The sequence below is a fragment of the Cavia porcellus genome, unplaced genomic scaffold (genome assembly GCF_034190915.1).
Source record: "Cavia porcellus strain 051 isolate PalLab524CR breed Dunkin Hartley unplaced genomic scaffold, mCavPor4.1 scaffold_1, whole genome shotgun sequence".
In the NCBI taxonomy this organism is placed as follows: domain Eukaryota; kingdom Metazoa; phylum Chordata; class Mammalia; order Rodentia; family Caviidae; genus Cavia; species Cavia porcellus.
Genome location: NW_026947484.1, coordinates 155,413,037 through 155,438,137, shown reverse-complemented (window position 1 = coordinate 155,438,137; position 25,101 = coordinate 155,413,037). Strand labels below are relative to the sequence as shown.

Here is a 25,101-nt window from a genome sequence, read left to right as displayed (position 1 = left end):
GTAGCTGGCTCCAAGTTCCACCACCAGACTCATCAGAGTCGCGTCTACCTGAAGAACCAGGATAGGAGCCACCACTCTTCCTCTCACCCTGTCCTGATGCCCTGCCTGGAAGCCACCAACACCGAAGCGCTCTATTTCCTGGCAAACACAGGAGAACACAGTCACACTGTTACCATGACTCATCAATCTGCAAAGATAGCTGAATCCTAAACTTTATCTCTAATCTTTACCTCACTCACACTAATCTTTTTCACATGTCAGAATGTCACTTGTACCATATCACAAAAATCACATTACTCATGGGTGTAAATATTTGCCTAGTCTTTTTATTTTGCCCAGTTTTCAATTCTTTATAATTAGTCACTCTTATAGATAAGTTCTTATCGTAGCACCTAGCCAGCTTCCAGATAATTTTATTATTAATTAACGTTTTCCACTGATGATGTACTGCCTGGCAGGTAGTACTGCCTGCTGCTCTGCTCTCCTCTAGGAAGTACGCAAATAGTGCCCTATGAACAGACCTGTTTTTACCAAGATTTGCATTACTTTCCATGTTTTTGTTACACATTTCCAATCAACATAGTTTTCCATTTGTTGTATGTATACAAACTGCCCCAAAAATGAGATTAAAAATCAAAAGTAAATGTCTTCACAGACTGAACTAATAAGTCAGGCCTAGGGATTTTGACTCATAAAGGCTAAAGAGAAAATTTTTCATTAAATTAAGGTCAAAAGGCTTCCAAGCAATTTGACATTAGATAGAAGCTAACAGAAGCAGTAACTGGAGGATGTCTGTCTTGTTTTGCTTTGTTTTTCTTTTTTAATGGATGTCACTGTGAAGGAAATGGTTTATTTTCATTAATGACAGTTGTGATATCTCCTTTATGTTATCTAATATTCAAAAAAAGTGAATTTTCCAAAGAGTGGCCTGGAAAGGTGCTAGGCAGCTTTCACATGAGTGTGTCAAGGTTCAGCACTCCAGGGCATGCCCGCTCTACAGCTTCAAGAAAGTTTTTGCTCTTAAAGTATTGTCAGCCATGGTAGTAACACTTCAGTCTCAGATCACATAAACCAAATCTACAGCAAGTCTACCTCATATTCACATAACCACTTGTAATATACTTCTGCATTTCTCTCTGAACCATAATGAAAACAACCACTTATTGAACAGATACATACAACTGGGGTTCTCTGCCACTTTAATTCTTACTTCAGCCCATAAATAATTATTGTTAGTACCTTTTACAGATGAGCAAATAATCCTAAAATACAAAAGCAATCTGTCTTAAGCCTGAGTATGTTAATAACGCTGCAATTATCCATCGTAATGATACATTGTGTCAACTTGAGAAGTTTAGAAGCCTAACTCAGTGACTCAGCAGTTCTACATTTTAGGTGTAGAGGACACACCCTAGGGTTGATACCTGCTTATGAGGTAAGGGAGGAAAAGAGGCTTGCTTTTCTTCCCTTTGCTCTTGTTGCTTTTGCTGTCTTCTGCTATCATGAACTGTTCCCCTCTGCCACACCACCCTGCTCTGGAGCCAGTTGATTATAGACTGAAGCCTCCACAAGCTGTAAGCTAAATAAACTTTTCCTTCCTTAATTTTGGACATCAGGTATTTTGGCTCAGTCATGAGAGAAAAATAACTAGCATGTACATAAAAGAAAAACTCTTTAAATTGGTTATTACACAGATTGCATACTTGAGAAACACAGCCATCCCGGGACACTGGGAGACAGAGACTCTGGACACAGACTTCGTGAAACACATTTACAGGTTAGATAGGCACCCATCAATGCCCACCCCAACAGCACAATGCATTTGCTTGTGTAAGATTCAGACAGATTCCTGGGCCTTCAGTTAAGAGTTTATCAGCCAGTACTTGAGATCCTTTTTATTTATTTTTATTTTATTTTAAAAGCAAAACAGAAAAAAAGGATTGAAATGATACAGAATTTCAAAACAAAGTAGGGAATTAACACTGGTTAATATATTGCATATTGCTATCTTAGGAGTAGTTGCTCAGGTTATAAAATCTAAGCAGAAAAATGATCAATCAAATAATGAACACAAACTGTTCTTTTGATGAACAGAGATTAGTAGTATAGTTATCTAGCTAGCATATATATACATACATAATACATATGTATATTTATATGTTTACCAACATACATAAAATGTTTTCCTTTCTTCCTTTTTTTCCTTTCCTCTGTCCTAGTTGTTCTGTCCTTTTGAGCACTTTTTTTCCCTTTCATTATTATTAGATCCCATTTTTAATAACTCTTTTAATCTTTTTAATACACCCATCCCAAAATCAGAGCTCCTTTTAGCTTTAAGCTACACGTTCTCTATTTTTCACATTAATTTATAGTTAAGCCACATTTTTCATAGTAAGGAGACAAGTTTTCCTTCATGAAGAAATAGAATTTTTCCTTAAGGGATATGGTATTCACTTTCCATATGTAAGTACTATGTACCTAGCTTTTCAAAAGTCAAAGACTAAGTCTGGAGAGGGTAAAAAGATAGGGAAGGCATGATCAATGCTTGCAAGGGATTTAAGATCTAATTATTGAGATGCAAATATGTAGTTTAAATCTGGGGCAAAGTCTAAAGCAGAGCCACACGCTAGCTTTGCAAGAAACAACCTAGGAGAGAAGGTGGCCTCTCTAAGGAGCACACTCTGGCTATGTCCCAGGACAAGGGAGGTGCTAAAACAAGAATCATCTAAGATAAAATGTTCAAATGAGGAGATTCTGATTCTAGCAGTAACTTTCAGGTTGGAGGAGGTAGTGCAAGAGAAAGGGAGCAGTTTGGAATCAACCCGGTCTGCCTGATGATGTGCTCTATAAACCACATCCCTGCCTGTCACACCTCTAGGGATTACCGACATCGGAAGCCCTAGTCATGGAAGAGCAGACATTTGCATCTCAGGTACCTTAAGAGGCAACAACTAAGAGCCATACTGATGATGGCCCAGCCAGTCAGCTGAGGCAAGAGTATCTCAAAATAATGAGGCCCTCGCTCAAAATAACAATAATAGTAATAATAATAATGACTGGGAATGTAGTTCACTGCTTTTTAGGTTCAATCTCTAGTACCAAAAAAAAAAAAAAAATGTATATATTGAGAGCCACAATGTCTAACATGCTACAGTTTTTCAGTTCCAAATGATATCTGAGTATATCCACATTCCTTTTTCTGTTTGGGCTTGTTAATATCAAACAAGATGAATATTTGGCCCCAAATCCAGATCCAGAGTCCAGATCCAGATCAAACTAATCCAGGACTTAATTTTAGTAGGTGATTACACTCACCACTCATTAATAAGCTGTCTCTTCAGAAGAAGGCCTGAATCGCTGCACACTTATGTTGCTTAAAGAGGAGTCTGTGATTTAAAAAAAAATCATAAAGATGGTTATCAAAAACAAGTGGTCTTTAAAAAAACCTTCACTTTCTATGACTTATGCTCCTTTAAACCTGTGAGAATTCACCTAAATCCCTTCTACAGAGAAACTCTGAAGCTATCTACCCTCTCTCAAGAAGCTGTTTCTCTTTCTCTTCTTTATTACTAAAATAAAATTCTAGGATCACCATTTACTGAGTCTATCTTAGTCTGTTCGTTAGCTGTTCATTCTGCACACTGCACCTGTGAAATGCGCCTGGCCAGGTGACATTTCCACCTTATCCTCCGCCTCCCCTACCTCTGCTTAGCACTCACATTTACATTCTTGTGTTTTCCTGCCACTTACTAATGCACTGACTAGTACACTACATTTTTATTTTGGGTCTAGCAATTTTTTCTTTTAATTTTAGTAGGAGCATCTTTCTTAATGACCACATAACATGTTATTCTGTAAAAATATAAGCTACCAAAAAAGCATTTTCTAAATGGAATTGAGCTACTTCATTTTACCACATAGAAATCAATGACAAATGTGTTATCTTAGTATTTTTCCTGTTTGTTTTTTAACTTTCTGTTCTGAAATAATTTTAAATTTACAGAAAAGTCGCAAAAATAAAAGTGCTCAGAGACTCTTTGCCTGCTTCTCCCTTTAACATGTTAGCATCTCCCATATTAATGTAATTATCTAAATCCTCTGTATACACACATTTTGAAAAAGTTGAAATCACACTGTCTGTTCACTGCTGTCTCCAATAATAGCATATTCATTAATATTACTTAAAAGTCTTCAAAAAACCATCATGTCCAACGTTATGCAATATCAGTTCATGTTGTACTTAACTATTTCCCTACTCTTAGATGTTGAGATTATTTGCAATTTTTTCCTTTATTAACAGAGTCCATCAATACAAGTTACTAAAACTTTTTAAAAATTGACTAATTTTATAAGCCAAGAAATGTTTGCCCAAGTTAAATTGCTTTTTCAATTAGTACTGAGAGTGAAATTTTTGAATGCTTTTGGTCATTTTTATTTCATCTTTCACAAATTATTTAATTAGGATTTTGTTCCGTGTACTTATTAATGCCTGAATATGTCGCTTACAAATTTAAGTAAAGGTTTACATTAAGCTTTTGACACAAAGATCATGAGTTTTTATTGCTTGATATATGCCTTTAGATTATTTTATTCTCATTCCGATCTCTAAACCCATTTTTCCCATTGTAAATGTGTATTTTATAGTAGTGTAATTGAAAGACAGTTTCATAAAAATAAGATTTCCATTTTATGTTTGTCAAACTGAGACTCACTAGCCACTTAGTAATTTGAATATATAGGAATTATAAGGATTTATCTTTTTTTTGGGGGGGGGCTTTTTTCAAGATTTTGTTTCCTTAATTTGCATACTATTAAAATTTAATAAAAACTACAATAAATATGAAAGGTTAAAGGGGGCATTTCCACTTATAATGAGATGGTTAAAAAGCCAGGGGTATGGCTCTGTGGCATGAAATCGCCTGGCAAATGCAAGGAACTGAGTTCAATTCCCAGTCCTCCCTTAAAAAACTGTCATTTCCATACACATTAAACAGTTTATCGAGGGATCCATCTACTTTTATGTTCTCCCTGGCACTTTCTACTAGTTTAATGTTTAGAAATGTTTATGACTAAGCTAAAAACTAGTTCATTCTGTTCTTTCAACCTCCAAATTGAAAAGCTGTATTCAATTTCTTAATGCCAAATTGCATAAATGTCCCCACATGCACCACATGTCATCCAATGTCACCTGTTTCTGCCCCTGCCCCTCACTCTGCCTGTCTACCTTCTCCAGCGGGGAAACTCCTGTGCCTCCTTGTCACTCCTCACTACACCCAATATTGTCTCAGTGATGGTATTTGCCACCGATTTTTCCTCTATGTTGCATTCCCTGGCATGTCTTGTACAGCTGTGGACCCTTCCCAGAGTCAGGAACTAGAGAACAAGAGTTGCTACCCTGCCTCCAGTACTAGCAAAATTCTCAGTATGTATGTAACAGGAGCACCATTAATGTTTATAAAATGAACTACCCATTTTAAAAAATCATCTTCTTGGAGAGTTCTAAGAAGGTCAGCCTTGTTCCCTAAATTATCCTGGTAAGTAACATGGCAAATCTGTCTTCAACTCTGCCACCAGTCTGTGTCATGGGATTCACGGCTTCCTCTTGGCACCATCAAATGCTTTCCATTCAACAAGTGATTAGACCAACAATAACACCTTTCCTCAGGAAGATGATTAATAATCACTCAAGTTTTTCCTTCAATGATTAAATTAAATTTAATTTTAAACTTACAGGACAGTTGGAAGATGTTATGGTTTGAACATTCATCCCCTCTCAAATTTTTGTTGACGTCTAATTGCCATTTTAATAGTATCATGAGGTAGAATATTCAAGAGGTGATTAGACTATGAAGGTTCTGCCCTCAGGAGTGGATTAGTCCTGCTATTGAGAGAGGGTGATCCTTATAATAGGGTGATCTTGCAGCTTTGTCCCTCTCTCTGTCTCCTTCTCTCTCTCCTCAAGTATGTGATGTCTTCTGCCGTGTTATGACATTGCAAAAATGTCTCACCAGATTTGGTCCCTCTGCCTGGAATTTTTCAGTCTCCAGTACTGTGAGTCAGTAAGTTTCTGTTCACTATGAATTACCCAGTCTGTGGCGTTCAGTTATAGTAACATAAAATGAACTAACAAAAAAGAATAATCCAAAGAGCTAATTGTATAACTTCTAACCGAATTCACCAATTGTTAGTCATCTTGCCATATTTGGTTTTTGCATTACAGCAAGTACATGAGAGAGTGTGCACATATATACACCCAGACAGACACACTCACAGTCACAATACTGTTGCTGAGCCATTTCAAAGTTACTTGCATAATCATGTTTTTATTCCTAAATACTTCAGCATTCATTTTCTAAGAATAAGTATGTTATCATATATAACACAATACATTTCTCAAGTCCAGGAATCCAAAACATATGCAAACTCTTGCCTAATACACAGTCTATTTTGCAACAATTATCTCAGTAATGTCCTTCTGAAAAATCCTTTTCTCTGATTCTTGACCTGAACTTACATGTGGAATATTTATTTTTCAAGATTTTGAAAATTTTTGAAAGCACTTGGACAGTTATTTTAAAGAATGTACTTTTGGGTCTGATGTTTCCACTTGATTTAATGCATATTATGGGTTTACATTTTCAGTAGGAATAGTGCATAATGTCGTACCTTTTTCAGTATACAGTATAGAAATCATATCTCAACTTATTCTATCATTTATAATATTAATTTAGATTATTCAAAATCAATCACTTCTCCACTGTTTAATCATTATTTCCATTTTTAAATTAATAAGTAGTCTTTGAGGAGATATTTTGATAATATGTAAATATTCCTCTTCAAATTTTTAACATTCATTGATTATTCTTCTGAATCAATTCTTTCCATAATGGTGACTTCCTAGGTCATTGTTCCTTTTTAAATTTTACTTTAAGAGGATAAAACAGAGGAAAATAAAACAGAATAAAACCAATCAGGATAAAGGACTATAGTGATACAGGATGTCAAACCTTACAAAATCAATAATAGTTAGTTACCATAATGCCTTCTGTTGTCTTCAAAATAGCTACAGATACCTTCAGACATAGTAAAAATCGAACAGAACAGAATGAAGCAGAAACAAGAATAATAAAACAATGAATGCAATAAAGAACTTCAAAATGAGCTAACAGTAAATTCAAAACGACTACCACAATATGTCTTGCTATCTTTTAAACAGCTGTTCATGCCATCAGATTTAACAAAATCAAACAAAATAAGAGAGAATAAAATTCAACCCTGGAGTGGCAGGCCCAGCATAGGCTGCCCAGGTCTCTGTCTCCCTAGTACACTGCAGTGGGCGGGAACACCTAGCCGGAACAATTCAAAGAAAGAAAGAAACTGGGCCTCGTATATTCGCTTGTATAAAAGGAACAAAAAATATGAGAAGAGGGAGCAACAAGAAAGGTTCTCAGCCCCCATTCCTGAGAAACATGCAATATCAGACACGGCACCAATAGACATAAAGCACTATCTCCAGAGCCTCATAGACGAATTCAGGAATGAAGTTATTAATGACCTGATTCAAGATATAAGTAGGATAGTTAGAGAAATGCTAAACACCACCCAAGAAAAAACAGATGGTGGAATGGAAGAACATAAAAAAAGGGGAGAATTGTTGGATGGAGAAAATAGAGAAAACATAGATATGTGAAGCAGGTTCAAAGAGATTACCAGGAAACTAAAAACTCTATCAAAAATGGCATAACAGCTTGAAAGAAACTAAGGACAGATTATCTGAACTGGAGGGCAGATTTGTAATATGGGAGCATGAAATGAAAAATTTCTTAAAAACAAAAAAAACAAACAACAACAATACAAAGGCTAGAAGATGATAAGAGGATCTATAACTTAAGAATTAAGAACATAAAAGAAGAAGTAGGGACACAAACAAATTGACTACAAAGCTATTCACAGAAATAATCCAAGAGAATTTCCCTAATTTAGCAAATGGGAAAGATACTCAGATGTATGAGGCATACAGGACCCCAGCCACCCACAACCCAAACAGAGCTACACCCAGGCATATAATAATCAAAATTCCAGAAATCCAGTATAAGAACAGAATATTAAAAGCCATTAGAAACAAGAAACAGATCACTTACAAGGGAACACCCATCAGAATTACAGCAGATTTCTCAGCACAAACCATCAAATCACGAAGAGCGTGGGGGTAAATAATCCAAGCTTTGAAAGATAATAACCTCCAGCCAAAATTGATATATCCTGCACAACTGTCCCTAGAAATTGATGGAAAAACAAGGTGCTTCCAAGATAAAGAGGAACTAGGGGAATTTGCAACCACCAATTCAACTTTACAGAGAATATTGCAGGATATTCTAAAAAAGGAAAATACCAAGATTCCAGAAAAAGTGACAGAGAGGCCACAATGAATGGAGCAGAAAGCGAAATGAAGAAGACAAACTAACAACAAACGATGGAAAAAAGAGCTCAACAGAAATGAGGCAGAGAAGATTGGATGGTAGGAACAGCTATTTTGGAGAAAACAAGACATAGCTTACTAGAAGCTAAAAAAAGACAACAGGGAGAGGGCCAGACAAATCGATAGCGATTCTTATTAACCAAGACAGTACAGCTGGAGGATTTAAAGTCGTGCTGAGACCTTGAACGCTGATAACGGGAGGCTGCAAATCCCGCGCCTTTAAATCAACAAACTGACCTGTGGACCCAGCAGGAAAAGCTGAGTTGCATTTGGGGACTGCGGGAAACTGAGACCCGGGCCGGGTCTCCAAGTAACAGCCAGGACTGCACTGCTGCACCATAGTGGACGCACAAAGCTCTGGCGTTTCAAATCTAAACGGTGTACAGATATCTGACCGGTCAGCGCTGTGCCAGGAGCGCACTCTGTGCACTGCTCCGCGCTGTGCCGGGAGTGTGGGAAAGGTGGACAGCTTGGTGTGCGGTGGTCCCGGAATGAGGACTTGCACCGGACTCTGGTGAGTACCGGGAACCCCGCGGCTGCTGTGGTTGGCCAGAGAACAGCTGGCCCGCCACCACAGGGAAATCAATAACACAGAGTCTGGTGCAGACATATTAGCCTGGCGGCAGAAACTGCAGCTTGGTGATATCACCCCTGTAGGGAGGGTAGGTGGAAGTCATCTTGAATCCTGGCAGAGCCGGATTACGTGCTGGCTTCACCTCCACACAGAGAACTTAGGGGGAGACATCTTAGTTTTGGGCGGATCTGCTATTCTGATTCTCCTGTCACAGAGAGGTTTGGAAGAGAACGGCTGGGATTTGGACAGATCCCTGTGCCATAGTGACATTACTCAGCTGCTTCTGATACAAAGAGAACTGGCAGGAGCTACTGGGGCTAAACCAAGCCTCTGCTTGGGGCCCAATAAGCGGATACAAAATAGTCACAACTCAGTGACTCAGAAAGTACAGCCTAATTTATGAACTGACACAGAGGCTAGAGACTAACCTGTACCGCCCCTGCATCCCAGCCTACCCCAGATAACAGTAAATTGGGGGGGACAGCAAAAACTCAAGCCAGCACGCTTCTGAAAGGCCCTAAGCAATTTGGAGAGGGCCAGAGAACTCCAGGACAGTCTGAAAGAAACCAGAAACATGACAAGAGATAAAAATTTAAAAAATCTCCAGCTGCACAACAGGAGAAAATGAGCCCAGGAGAACTAAACACTGAAGAGAACAAGCACAGTAACCATCCTCTACTCGACACAGCATCAGCTGAAATTAAAAAGTACCTACATGATCTCATAGAGGAATTTAAAGCTGTACTCCTGATCCAAGTGAGGCAAGATATAAAGAGATTAATTAAAGAAATGACAAGCCCCGCCCAAGAGAACACAGATGGAAGAACTGAGGAAATCAGAAAAGAAAGAGAAGCATCTGAAGAAGAATTTAAGCATAACTTAGAATACATGAAACAGATCCAAAGAGAATATCAGGAAACTAAAAACTCCATCGAATATTGGCAAAATGCCTTGACAGAAACTAAAGACAGCCTTCTGAAACTTGAAGAGAGATTTAGGGCATATGAACGTGAAAGAAAAAGCCTCTTAAAAATAACAAGGAACCAGAAAGAAGCAATTCTAAAACTGGAAGATGACAAAAAGATACATAACCTAAGAATAAAGAATGTGAGTGAGGAAGGAGGAACATCCAAAAATGAAATACAAAAAATATTCACAGATATATTAAAGCAAAATTTCCAATGTATAGCAAAAAGAAATGATATCCAGATAAAAGAAGCATACAGAACGCCAGCTACCTACAACCAAAACAGATCTACGCCTAGACATATAATAATCGAGATCCCAGAAATCCACCAAAAAAACAGAATATTAAAAGCAGCCAGAGAAAAGATGCAGGTGGCCTATAACGGGAAATCTATCAAAATAACAGCAGACTTATCAACAAACTCTTAAGTCAAGAAGGGAGTGGGGAGAAATATTCCAAGTCCTGAAGGAAAAAAATATGCAACCAAAGTTCATATATCCATCAAAACTCTCTCTAAAAATTAATGAAGAAATAAGATACTTTCAAGACAAGGAGGAACTGTGGGAGTTCGTGGCCACCAATCCAACCCTACAGAGAGCGCTGAAGGACATTTCGGAGAAAGAGAGGAAGAGATATCAGGATTCCAGCTACAGTGACAGAGAGGCCTCAGTGAACGGGGCAGACAATGGAATGAGGGAATAAGGTGGACGAATTATAGCAGAAAAGTGGAGTAGCAGACATGAGGCAGAGACGGTAAGCTAGTTTTTAGTATAGACAGCTCTGAAACTATATTTAAAAAAAAAGCAGAGGTCATTGCTAATGGTGTATAACGATTTAAAAGACACAGTAGTCCTTGTGCCATATTTAGATTGAATTTAATTTGTTCTGGTCTGTCCACTCATGTCAGATTCGAGGACACAGACCTCTAGAACCAAAAATAGCAGGTTATACCATGGTAACTATCCTTACTTTCCTATTGACTTAGGCTGAAATCCTGTATTACTTACATTGTCTTACTATGACTGATCTTAATTGTATCTGAATCATAAGACTATTGGTTGGCCTTGACTGATTCTATTTGAAATTGGTATGCTTGTTAGAATCAACCCTAAAAGTAGAGGAAACTACTCTGAGCATGACAAGATGTAAAGGATATCCATACTGGTATGAATCAGTAACAGCTCTCAAATATACAATGCAGTCAAAGTTAAGTTTTTATAAAAATAGGTGATAGTATGTTTAACTATAATAAGCCAGTGTTGTGGACAAAACTATTGAAATTAACAAGAGAAAACATAGTAGCTACGGAAGATCATTTATATTGTAGTTTTATATGTCTTATCCATTGCATGTTTTTCTAGGAAAATGTTTTGCTGTCTTGTTATGACTTGGTTTTCCCTATAATATTTTAATTAAGGGGAAAATTTAAAAAAAATTAGGATATATAATAGTAACTCTTTTTGATTTCCTATTAACTTGTTTTGAAGTCCTGTAATACTCCCACGATCTTGTTTTGACTGATTAGACTCTGTTCCGTTCTGTATGATAGTATCAAGTTTGAGGGTATAGGCAACTACTTTGAAGGCAATAAGATTCACTAAGATGCCCATTCTGGTTTGACTATTGTCTCCTTTGGAAGTCCTGTAATGTTTACAATGCCTCAGTTTTATTGGTCTTGTTCTCTACTGTTTTGTCCAACTTTATAATATCTAATGAGATAGACAATTCTTTTTTTTTTTTTTTTTTTTTTATTTTTTTGTCTTTTTCTTCATTTTTATCGGTACCGGGGATCGAACTCACGACCGCCTGCTTGCAAGGCAGGTGCTTATGCCGCTGAGCTAAATCCCCAGCCCCGACAATTCTTTTTAAGGAAACAAGAGACAACATTGATAACCACTGTTGATAACCTTGTACTCTGTTCTACATTATGTGCTATGTCTATCCTTGGTTTTGACTGACAGCTTTGTTTTGCCATATTTGACTTTATTCTCTCCCCCCCAAAAAAGTAATAAGAACTAAGGAGTAATAAAATCCAAAATGTGTAAATTTTGTTGTAAGAAAGAGAGGGAGGAAAAAAAAAGAGCTCTAATGGATATAACAGCAAGTGTGTTTAGGGGTGTTGAGTAGCTGACTATATTAATGTTTTTGGATCATTGAACACAGCTGTTTGCAGTCTCTCTGTTTGAATGTCCACTTTGTATTCTTTGATACTGTGATTTGAGCAACTATTTCCAAGATGATAATATGTAATCTATTAACAGGTGATTTCTTAATGTTATGTTTGGTTTTTTTTTTTTTTTTTGTAGTTCTGTATTACGTGTAACCTTACACCGCTTTGTTTTGTTTTGTGTTTTTCTCTTTTTCCTCTTAAATAAAATTAAAAAAAAAAGAAAAAGAAAACAAGACATAATAGCTAGTGCTGATTTAGTATCATTTTGTTTTGAAGTCCCATTAAACTTGTATTCTTCTGTCTCCATCAGTCTTAAAAGGTTTATCTTATTGGATTTTATTATATGTGATAATATAAGTAAAAACTTTTATAGACAAGGAGATATATAGAAACCATTGTTCATTTTCTGTTAATTGGTCCTAAATACCCTGTAATAATGTCATTCTCTTGAATGGTTTTATAGTGTCTTGATATGTTTGGGGCTACAGTATACGAAGTTATACTCAAAGATTTCAAGGAAAGAGACACTATGGTAACTATTTTTATGTCAGGATATCTTGTGGTGAAACACTAGTTTGCTTAAATGGTTATGTTTTGACCTGCGCTGTTCTGCTGTTATGCCCTCTTTTATCTCAATCCCCCCCCTTTTTTTTTAATTATTTACTTTTTTCATCTTTTTAATTAAGGGAAAAATAAATAAAAATAGCAGAATACATTATAGTAACCTACTTTGATTTCCTATTAACTTGATTTGAAATCCTGTATTGCCCTCACCATCTTGTTTTGACTGATTTTCCCCTATTCTGCTTTGCTTAATAGTACCAAGATCGAAAGTATAGGCAAAACTGTGAAGACAATAAGATTCATTATGACGCCCATTCCGGTTGACTATTATCTTCTTTTAAAGTCCTGTAAAGTCTCCAATACTTTGGTTTTAATTCTTTTTTTTTATTTATTTAAAGGAAAGGAAACAAAAGAATACATGGAGATAAAAAAAAGGGTAGAAATAATACAAACTTACAGAAAAACAAATGGTAAGAAATTGCTGGTTGATAAGTTACACATTGTCATCTTAGAAATAGCTGTTCATGTTATAGAATTAAAATATTTAGAATGACATTCATAAAGTGACACTACAAACCGTTCTGCTCTATGATCGAACAAAAGCTCAGTAATATGGTTATCAGTCCTACACATTTGTTTTACATCTCAAAGAGGGTAAGATTAAACATATCAAATCAGAACAAAGCAGTTAAAAAAACAATTTAAAGAAATACAGATTTTAAAGCAAGCCCACTGGAGATCTTCATTGTCTATCTAACTGTCTCTAGTTTCTTACAAATAGTTGTCCCCATCTTCACCCACTTTATATACTTATTGCATATTATAGAACTAATCAAATCATTGGAGGCTTTTTAGGTCCTCAAGTTCCAAATTAGGGAAGACAATAGAATTCTTTACTGTTTTGTTCAATTTTATTATAACTGGCAATTCTTCTCAAAATAGCAAGAGGCAGTATGGTAACCACTGTTGATCACCTTGTATTTTGTTTTTACATTATCTATTATGTCCATCCTTTTGATTTGACTGACGCTGTTCTGATATGACACATTTGGTTTTACTCTCTTCAGAAAAAGTAATAAGGACTGTGGAAGTAATAAAACCCAAAATGTGTAATTGTCATTGTACAAAAGAAAAGAAAGTGCTCTAAAGATTATAACTGCATATATGTTTAAATGTATATGATAGATAACCATATTACTGAATTTTTTGGAACATTGAACAAAACTGTTTGCACTCTCACTGTTTAAAAGTCCACTTTATATGCTTCAATTTTGTAACTTGAGCAACTATTTCTGAGATGAGAATATGTAATCTATTTAGTGATTTATTACTGTTTATTTTTTAAATTTTGTATTACTTGTACCCTTTTTCTGGTTTTTTTTCTTTTTTTCCTTAAATAAAAAGAAAAACTGATGTAACCATTCTTTCTTCTAAAAGTTCTTCCTAAGTTGCACTTTCACTCTTTGTAAGTATTAGTTCAAGACTTTTTTTATTTTAAAGGGGATAAACCAGAATAAAACCAATCAAAACAAACCAGTGTAAGAGGTTATAGGCCTTAAAAACACTACAAAATCAACAATAGTTACCATAATGCCTTTTGATGTCTTCACAATAGCTGCAGATAACTTCAGAAATAGTAAACATCAAACAGAACACAATAGAATAGAAACAATAAAAACAAAACAATGGATGCAATAAAGGACTTCAAAACAAGCCTTTAGTAAACCCAAAATTGCTACCACAATGTATCTTGCTATCTTTGAAATAGCAGGCCATCAGATTTAACATAATCAAACAAAACAAAAGAGAGTAAAACCCAACCCAATGAAACAATGGAAATGATACAGGACTTCCAAAATAAGATCACAGGGAATCAACAATGACTGCAACCCTCAGGAGATTCCCTGTAGATTTCATACTGTGTACCACTGTCCTCTGAACCCATGGTCAGACCACTGATCCTAGACCTGCAATGTTAGTGCAACATCAAAGCACCGCAGGCACCCAATTGCATTTCACCTCCATGGCTATCATCATAGCCTGTGTTTTTCCTGATAAAGCTGGTTGCTTGTGGGCGGGCAATGGGTGGAGGTGGGTATGCTTCTTCTTGTTTGCCAGCCCACACTCTGGAAGGGGCTGGGGTGAGGCTGTTCCAGTCTGGCAAAGGTGTGCACATGACTTAGTTCAAAACTTTTTTAAAAGATATTTTTAAATGTATTTTTTAAATTTAATCACAATTTTTTTTATTTTTACATTTCAAACAATACATGTTAAGAAGCCCAACTCTGACAATTCGTATTGCTCAACTTAGCTGTTTTCTATTTTTTACAGCTTTGTTGGCAGCTTCTAAGTCTTGTTTCAGATTTCTAGTCAAGATCTAAGACCAGTGACACTGCTACCCAATTGCTCCTGGAAAAAATCTACTGCCACCAAGGAATCTTGCTAACATAGCCTAGTTGTGGGTAGACTCCTTTTTGTCAGCTCTCAGTACACAATGGTGAGGAAGACTAGTCTGATTTTATAATTCAAGGACCAGAGGTTTTTTTCATATTGTTAGTTCAATTGATTATTCAAACAAGAATCAAATAATATCCTCAGAGAATGATTCATCTAAAAATGTTGGTACAAAATATATCGGATGCTAACTTTCTGAAATTGAGTGTTTTTTTTAAATGTGTTTACTATCAGGTAACTGCTATACTAAATAACAACTTACACAATTTTGCTAGTGAACATTGTTTTAATACTGTAGTTCAAGAGCTGATGGCAGGGAGAGGGAAAGAAAGAAGGGTAGATGCAGGATTTCTTAGACGTTTCTGCCTAAAGGAAGGGCACGTTTCATAAAGGAACAACGTGCCCAACTTTGGACACCTTGAGTCCTGAGATACCCACAGTTCAGTCTGTTATAAACCTAGGTTAAGAGACTTTCTAAGTGAATTACTTTATTTTTATATATAAATTTCTATTTCTCATTTGCACACTAGACACTTTAACAGCGACTATGAAGATGATTGCTGTGGAAATGAAATTAGATAATTGATGTAAAGTTCCTAGCACAGTTCCTAACAATGTAAAGCCTCCATGGGTTGAAGATTATTATTGTCGTCTTTGCCTTCATTATCATGCTATTGCATTTGTGGTTTTACTCTCCCTCCTTCGTACACCTGCAGGTGCTTGGTAGACCCAGAGGGGGCTGGTATTGAACCATGTCTTGGGCCCCTCATAACCTCTGTCTTGCTGCAGCTAATGAGGTCACAACTCGGCTGCCACCTGAGCTATACTGACAGACGGACCTGGCTGGCTGGGGAGACTGCTGGGATCACTTAGCCAGGCATGAATGTTCCCGTGTTGGAAAAGGTACATTGGGCTCCAATGCCGCATGACAATTTCCTTATTAAAAGCATCCAACTCACTTTCTCCTCATTTTCTACTTCCTTAGCATCTTCCAGTCCTTAATTTTATTTCCCCGAGCTTTCTTTCCTGTAGGGAATAAAATGTGCTGACAAGATGACAGGAATGTTCTAGTCTATTCGGCAGTTAATTTCCTCATAGAGACTTGTAATTTAACGTTCTGGTTTATAATCAGACTCTTGTAAGTTCAGTTAGAAAAAATCAATTTGCCTGGGCCTATTAACCTCTGGGTGACCATACGATAACCCAGTTTCTGAACCTGAAACCTGGGTATCACACCAAGCACTGATGACCCAGTGAGGCTCACACTCACATTGTAACACACGCTGTAATCAGCCATTCGGATTGACAGTACAACATTTCACTGTCTATAAAATGAGTTCGTAGACATTAAAGCACCTGAAATATGTTAAGATTCACAATTATATTAGTGTAATTTTTATTTTGTAAAAAACCACTTGCAACACATAGGGGACAAAAATCCAAACCTGAAAAGTTTCCTGATAAACGGAAATGACCTTAAACTTTTACCATGCTCCATCACAATCTGCCCCTAATCTTCCTGCCTCCAAAGTTTTCTTTATAGTGTTTTCCCATTCAGAGAAGCCAGAAACAAATAATTACAATTCAGTCTCATAAATGTAGTAATAGAAATGTGTTCACCTAGGTTCCCCAGCTTTGCCTCAGGTCTCCTAAAATGAGAGAATGTGATTAAAGGAGCAAGAATTAGGAAAGAGGGAAACGGGGAAATGAAAGACAGTCCAAAAAAATGTTCATTATTTCTTTGGTTGACCACCCATACAAGTGGCTGGATATTCAGTTTACAGAACACGTTGATAATTCCCAGAGAGCAGAAGGCATTTGTTCACTACTACTGTCCCCCACATCAGTCAAGGGTGGTCCCCCAGGTATTAACTCTCCACAGTTCCAGGCTGCACAAGCACAGCTAAGGAGCAAAAAATCCCACAAATATCTTCTACTTCTTCAGATCCGTAATTCCTGAGCAATAGAGTGGGAAAAAGAGAAGCAGAACTCAGGGCTCTAAGGCAGGCTACTGTCATCTTGTGCCTGCATGAAACTGGACGGCAACGTCCCAGAAATGGTCACTGTAGTCACAGCTGCAATAAGAGGCAAGGCCAAGAAGATCTGAAACAGTGCACAGCCAGAATCTCACATGTGAATGTGTAAGATACAGAAGTAGAACTGAGCAGAGAACCATGAATTCTGTCTAGCGGGTGAAGCATCAGGAAAAAATTCCTCCATCAAAAATTCTCAGAAAAATTGCTCAGAAAAAAAATCTTAAAATGAATACAAGTATCAGATGCCCAAAGGGATGGATATTCCAAAACAGACAGAGGTATATATACGATAAGGCACAAAGTTGTTAGATAGAAAGATGTATTTGAAGAACTATAAGAAAAATCGTATTGCTAGTGTTGGAGTAGCAACATAGGAAGTTAGAGATGCGGGCAAAATCCAAAACATAAAGGACTTGATTCAGCCATGTTAAAAGTTTAAATGTAATACTAGAAAAAATGGACAGCTATCTGAGTCATTTTTAACAACAAAAACAAGTGAATTTAGAAGAGCGTATAAACAGAATTATACTGATTAACATTATCATATTTATGAAAGGAGAAATGGAATGTGTGAAAAGGAAGTCAGAATTATAACATAATCAAAATAACAGAATTTTGCCTATATAAGTTCTGCTATGTTAAGAATACATATTTATGGTCTACGGCCATACCACCCTGAACGCGCCCGATCTCGTCTGATCTCAGAAGCTAAGCAGGGTCGGGCCTGGTTAGTACTTGGATGGGAGACCGCCTGGGAATACCGGGTGCTGTAGGCTTTAAAAAAAAAAAAAAAAAGAATACATATTTATAAGCACTAGAGAAACCACTAAAAGTAATAAAAAGTATAGCTAAGAAGCCAACAAGAAAATAAGACGGAACACACAAAAATATTCAATCATCCCAAAAGAACACAGAAAACAGCCACAAAGAAAAAATAGATGAATGAGAACAAATAGCAGACAGTATGTGTTGCCTCAAAATGTCATTAGTTATATTAAATGTAAATAAATTTCAAATTAAAATGAAAATAAAATGCAACATGGTTGAACTGAAATATTATGCCAAGTGAGAGTACACAATAGCTAACTGCACTTATGTAAAAGTTTACATTTAATACACTTTTTTTCTATAACACGGCTCCAGATCCTCTGAGAACTGCTGATTCTATTTCTTTTTTAACTGACACACAAGAATTGTACAAATTTATGTGACGTGATGTTTTGATACATGTGTGATGTTCAAACCAGGGTGTCTCTTATGTACTGAAACACTTAGCATCTCATAAAACCACTTTATTAAAGTTAGATCAGTGGTGATGTGGGATAAAGCAATAGCGCTGGACACTGCCTTCAAAGACAGAAGAGGATTTTTTGCCAGAGACGAAAACTGGCTTATTGGTGGTACAGGTGTATTACATTTCTCAAAGTCATTGGCCTGAACAGTTAAAATGTGTGCATTTTGTAACGTATAAATTATCCCTAAATAAAACTGATTAGGAAAAAAAGCAAACAGACATCGCTGAAATATCTGACTCCAATGAATCAACAAACAGTGGTGATGGGAGACAGGGTGAGAGAAAAGAAATGTTTTGGCTCACTTTACAGTGTTGTTAGCATGGGTGCCAGCTTAAAGCCATGCCACTATACTACAGGCTGGAAGACAAAGGATGAATGAGACATTATTCCCCAAACTTGAATAATCATCACATAGTCTAATGGAAACTATGTGAAAACAACTGAATTTGCTATATATTCGGAAATGTTTGATTAGTTACATAAATGCAGCAAATACAATATATACTCTCTACAATGTGCATAATCTTATGAAAGGAGACTCGCTATATTAAGAATTCCCCACTAATAAGTGAAAAAAAAATTCATATGTCCACACAATAGACTTTTTCACAATAAAAAGCAACTTATTAAACATGCAATGACATCGATGAATTTCAAAATAACTATGAAAAATCATTTGCGATTTTAAATTAAACAGCAAAAAATTACTGCTAAAAAGTATACACTGTATAACTGCATTTACATAAAACTCCAGAAAACAAAAACTAATCTACAGTGATAGCCTATCAGTGATACTGTAGAAAGAGGGGCAAGGAATAATAAAAGGGAGAGATTACAAAGAGAAAAGAAGCCAGTGGGGTGATGGGTACATTCATCTTGATTGTGGTGATCTGAAATTTTTCTGATTCTTTTCTCTTCATGCACAATTAATCATATTCAATTCTGTTCTACTTCTGTGCCTTATACTAGTTTCACAGCTAATACATATGCTACAACACATCAAGCTGTTAATTTTAAATATGTGTAGTTTAGGCAATCATACCCCAACAAAACTGGTTTTAAAAATATTAAAAAGAATCATCAATTATGAGGGGGAAAAACAAGTTACAGCTTAATGATCTGCATTTGAACCAAAACTTCTAACATTAGACGTAAGGATAAAAATATCACCAAGTTTGAATAATGACACTGGTGATGCTTGCTAAGTGTTTGCTCTGAGCCAGCCACTTCCAGGAAGCCTCTCACTTGCATCTGTATTTCATCTTCACACAAACCCCATCAAGTGTGTAGCAGTAACAGTCCCAAGTTACAGATGAGGAAACTGAGGGCACAGTTAGCAATGCATTCAACTGAAAGTAACAGAAAACCCAAATGCAGTGGCGTAAATGAGTAACTATAGTTTCATGTTGCAAGTAAAAAGGACTGCAAACAGGCAGCTCAGGTCCCTTTGAGGTGCTAAGCAACGTGAACAAGGACAGGAGTGCTACCTCCTTGTTTGCTGCACCAGGCATAACATTCTTGCTGCCTGAAAGTCATCTGACAGTTGTGGCATCTTCAGGCATCACAGAGCTCCACAAAGGAAGAACAGAGAAAGAAGGGAATGACAGAGTCACATTAGCCGGTCCCAGCTTTCTTGAGGGTCCCACCAGACAGAATTTGAATTATGTCATTTGTCATAACTGTGTCACATAGCCACCCTGCACTGAAAGAGGATTAGAAAAAGGGATGAGAAATGGGGCTAGAGGAGCAAATCAGTCAGTTCCGCGACTGCTACTGAGGCAGATTCAGGATTCAACATTGATTTATTTCTCAAGTCTGTGCTACTAACCATCATGCTTTATGAATAAAGCTCTCTAAATTCTCCCAAAAGGCATCTTAATATGCCAAGCAAAAGGAAGAATTTTCATCCTGAGAAAAAAATGAATTTGACATAATATGAATGCTACAAGGAGCATGTAGATGATATTTGACATGTTAATTTCATATCTTTTGGGAGAGCAAATGTAATTGGAAAAGTAGGGGAGAAAAGAAGAGATGAATATAGGGAGGAGGGAATGGTGATCTACAGATTAGCTTCATACTGTTTTTACCAAGAGACTCTGCCTCTTGCCTGGTGGGTAGGACACTTGGAGAAATCTTAAGAGAGTTCTTCAGTGTTCTGTTCGGGTGACTTCCATTTTCTAGTTTTATCTGGGTGGAAAGAGGATGAAATGTAGAGAGAATTCTACCTCTAAGAAAATGAATTTTTGAAAACATGAAAGGAAATGGCTCACATTTACAAGGCTTAAATATTTCCAAAGCATTCTTTGTTCAAGTCAATTCCAGCATGAGATCAAGTCTGCGTGCATTCATCCTGCACACACTGCGGGTGCAGTAGTTTAATCAATTAAAATGCATACTCTTTACTCAAGAATTTAGGGATTCTGAAGAGCACTTTGTCTGTTATAAAATATTACTTGTGTTAACTGCAGTTTTTGACTCAGCATGTAGTATGGAGTTAGTAAGTCAAATATTAAGAAACATTGGATAGTAGCTCATTTCAAAAAGATATGGATAAATCAACATTCATGTATTGAGCACCTATTGAATCATGACTGTTCTGAGTTTAGAAATGAACTAAATTATAATCACTGTTCTCAAAAGAACACAGCCTAATTAAGGATGACAAGTTGCTGAGTGAGACTGACACAACGAAAGACCTTCTAATTCTGATTTCTCTTCCTTTGACATTTCTCATTTTAATTCGTCCTTCAGAGCTAACAGTGAGATAGTTGAGCAAGATGACAAACAACAACAAAAGCACGAAGAAGTTTTCATAGGCACAATTTTAAAACATAGCATCTAAGCCAAGCATGGTGGTACACTTCTGTAATTACAGTATGCTATAAAACTGAGGCAGGAGGGTCAAAAATTTGAGCTAGCAAGTGAGCAAGCCTCTGTGTCAAATAAAAAATTTAAAATGACTAGAGGAGTAGCTCTGTATAAAGTCCCCCAGTATTGCAATATACACAGATAGGTACACAGGTATATAAAAGAGAGAGAGAAAAAGAAAGAGGAGGGAGAGAGAGAGAAGAGAGGAGAGGAGAGGAGGAGAGAGGAGAAGAGAGGAGAAGAGAGAAGAGAGGAGAAGAGAAGAGAAGAGAAGAGAAGAGAAGAGAAGAGAAGAGAAGAGAAGAGAAGAGAAGAGAAGAGAAGAGAAAAAAAAGAAAAGCTGGGACAAAACATTGCCAAAGATCAAATGTATTGCTTTGAGCAACATAGCAGCTATTTTCTGTTGAAGATTTTAAATGGCTGCCTGGAAATTAACAAAGCTACCACTTTGTACTGAAACTGACAGAAGTAGCTGTCTGAGTGCAGTTCAGTGCCCTCTGTCATCTACAAGCACAGCAAGGGCACAATGTTGAATCGCAGTTCACACATGGAAAAAAAAAAACACTCCATATGGGCCTAGATGGTTACTGCCGGTTAACTGCTTGTTAAAAGGAAAAAAACTGAAGATCATGCTCAGAGAATCCCCAAACTTTCATATAGAACCAGAGAACAAGAATAGGGTGTAATTCTTTCATTATCATTAACAATTTTGGTGTATTTTGACGTAAAACCTGAGACCTCAATATTGAATCACTATCATGAAATTGTTCTCAAAAAGCACACTGAAGTAAAACCAAACTCGTTCAAAGATAATGTAGAGTGATGTTGGTCACACGTTTCACCCTAGCACCAACAAAAGATAAAATAACTTTCATTGTTATAAAATAAAATATGCATTATCACTGATAGAGACCCAAATAAGATCTCCAAAATCTCAAAGAGTAGTCAGCTCTTCACTATCTCCGTTTTAGTGAGGGCTGTGTAGACGTATAAATATGCACTTTGCTCACAAGAAACCTGTTAACTCCTGAGAAAAGAAATCTTATCAACATGAGACCATGAGAAAATAATAGTGTGTGTTACTGATGCATAAAATCGCACTACACACAAACTATAGTTCTGATAAATGATTCCTAATAAGCACCGCTGGCTCCTAATAAATAGTTCCTAATAAGTATTACTTTTGTGGCTCAGACAAGTATAGCAGGAAATCATGATGAATAAGACAAAAGAAAGCAGACCTGTAACAGAGTATTAAATGATGGAGAGAATATGAATAACAGAACAGTCTAATGCTAGTGATTACAACAAGCAAAAGCTCAGAGCTGGAATGCAGTCAGGTTGTGGGAGTTGGCCAAGTCACAAAAGGACAGTTCTGGCTATCATGGTCAGTTAGCACCAAGCACTGTTCTGATAATAATGAACAATTAGCATAGGAGTGCTGAGCAGTATACTGAGAAGTCTGAATTGGATTCAGTGGTGAAGAGGGAACCACCAAATGCAGAAAGGAGTGAGTGTTCATTAGCGTAAGAATATTTACAAAAATCCTAAATCTTGACTTCAAGGGAAAAATTATGAGCAAGATAGTAAAGCCCTCATGGACACATGAAAGTAACAAAATTTAAATATACTATTGTAAAGAGAATGGGTAGGGGTTGGTTTCTAGACACAATCAATGTAAATGAGACCTTTTGAGACCTATGTTATGAGGCACATGAAAGAATAAGAACCATTCATCCCAAAAAGCTCCTTGGGAAAATATCCTTTTTAGAAAAAAAAGACTTCCAAAACAGAAGGAAACTAGACAAGGCCTCAGTCTATGGACTGAGAAAGAAAAGGAGTTAGTCATGAGATCTTAGGAAAATTAGGTAATAAAGTGCTCAAACGGTACAGCAGGGGACAGTGCTAAGCTTCACCTCACATCTTTCCTGGGAAGTTGTCATTAAAAAAAGAAAGAAAGATAAAAACACTTAAGATTTCAAGAGGCATGCTATGGCTGGGATATTTGTGTGCTCTAAATGGAGATTTAATCGTCCATATGGTTGTCTCTAGACGGTAATAGGTCATGAAAGCTGCACCCTCCCAAACGAGATTAGTGATCCTATTTTGGAAAAAAGCCTCACACACTGTTCTTCCCTTTCACCCTTGTGTGCTTCTGCTCTTTTGCCAAGTGAAGATGTAGCAACGAAGTACCATCTCATGGGCAAAAAGCAAGTTCTTCCTGACATTGAAGCTTCGGCAACCTTGATCTTGGACTTCCTCCTGTTCAGGACCATTAAAAATAAATGGCTGCCAAGTATTTTGTTGTAGAAGCCCAAACCAACCAGGGCAAAGCAATGGGCACAGGCAATTTTTCTTCTCCTCCTCAAAATACCACTGCCTCATTCTAGTAACTGAATCAGAGAATTCCCACAGTCTAGTAACTGAATGGATCGATTCATCTCAGACCACTGAGATATCAACAACATTTGGCCCTTTGCGAAAAAAAATCCTCTCAAATATAATGGAATTATGGTAATTTATTAAATGAGTTCAGAAAAGTTGCTAGTTCCTGCACTCACTCATCCTCACCACTTTGTATCATACTCAGTACAAACAGGTTCTTATTCAGCACACTCTCAAATATTTACCATGTGACCTGAGAACACAAGGAACAAAAGAGAATTGAATGAATTGGATTTCACCAAAATTTTAAAATTTGTGTGCTGCAAATAATGCAACTAATACAATCCACATAATATATCCACTAAAAGACCCTTATTCAGACTATACGGAGGGATGTATAACTTGATAATGAAAAGATAAAAAGCCCAATAAATCATGACCTAAGGGTAAAGAGAGATTATGTCTCCAGAAAGATAACACATTGTGAATAACACATGCAGTAATGTTATTGTATGTATCATTAGAGAGAGAAATGATAATCAAAATCACAATGAGACATAATTTCACAACACTGAGATGGCTATAATCAAACAGACACACAGCAATGAGTCCTGGTCAGGATATGGAGAAATCAGAGCCTTCATCCATGGCTGATGAGAATGTACATGATACCGCCATTATGGGAGATAATTTGACAATTTCTGAAAAAAGCAAATGTAGAGTTATCATATGACCCATAAATTCTGTTCCTAGGAGCCAGGCGCTGGGTGGTGCATGCCTGTAATCTCAGCTCTCAGGAGGCTGAGGCAAGAGGATCATTGTAAGTTCAGGCTACAAAGTGAGTTCAAGGCAATCCTGAACTGCATAGCGAGACCCTGTCTCAAAAAGACAAAATTTGGGGGCTAGGGATTTAGCTCAGTGGCATAAGAGCCTGCCTTGCAAGCAGGCAGCCGTGAGTTCGATCCCTGGTACCGATAAAAACGAAAAAGACCAAATAAATAAATAATATTTTGCTCCTAGGTGTATACCCCTCCTACAATGCAAATATCTGTTCACCAAAAAGCTTATACCAATATTTCATAATAACCAAAATAAGGAAACAACTCAATACCCATTGACTGATAGAAAGACAAACAAAATGTGGTTGCATACTTCTATATGGCAGATTATTATTTCAGTATGTAAAGTATGGATCAAATGTCCAAAGCAGATACAACTATAAGGATAGAAAATAGAGTGCAGATGCTGAAGATGTGAGAGGAGAGGAGGAGGGTTGGACAATGACTGCTAATGAGTCTGGATTCTT

The 25,101-nt window shown here is 36.8% G+C and overlaps 1 protein-coding gene and 1 non-coding gene across 3 annotated transcripts in view; one reads left to right on the top strand and one right to left on the bottom strand.

The window, feature by feature from the left end:
* The window catches only part of Slc44a5 (solute carrier family 44 member 5), a 373,608-nt gene that overhangs the window by 303,036 nt on the left and 45,471 nt on the right, over positions 1–25,101 (bottom strand). The window lies entirely within an intron of this gene.
* Positions 17,902–18,020, top strand: LOC111754370 (5S ribosomal RNA). The gene has a single exon (XR_002789065.1). It is a non-coding gene; the product is annotated as a 5S ribosomal RNA (ribosomal RNA).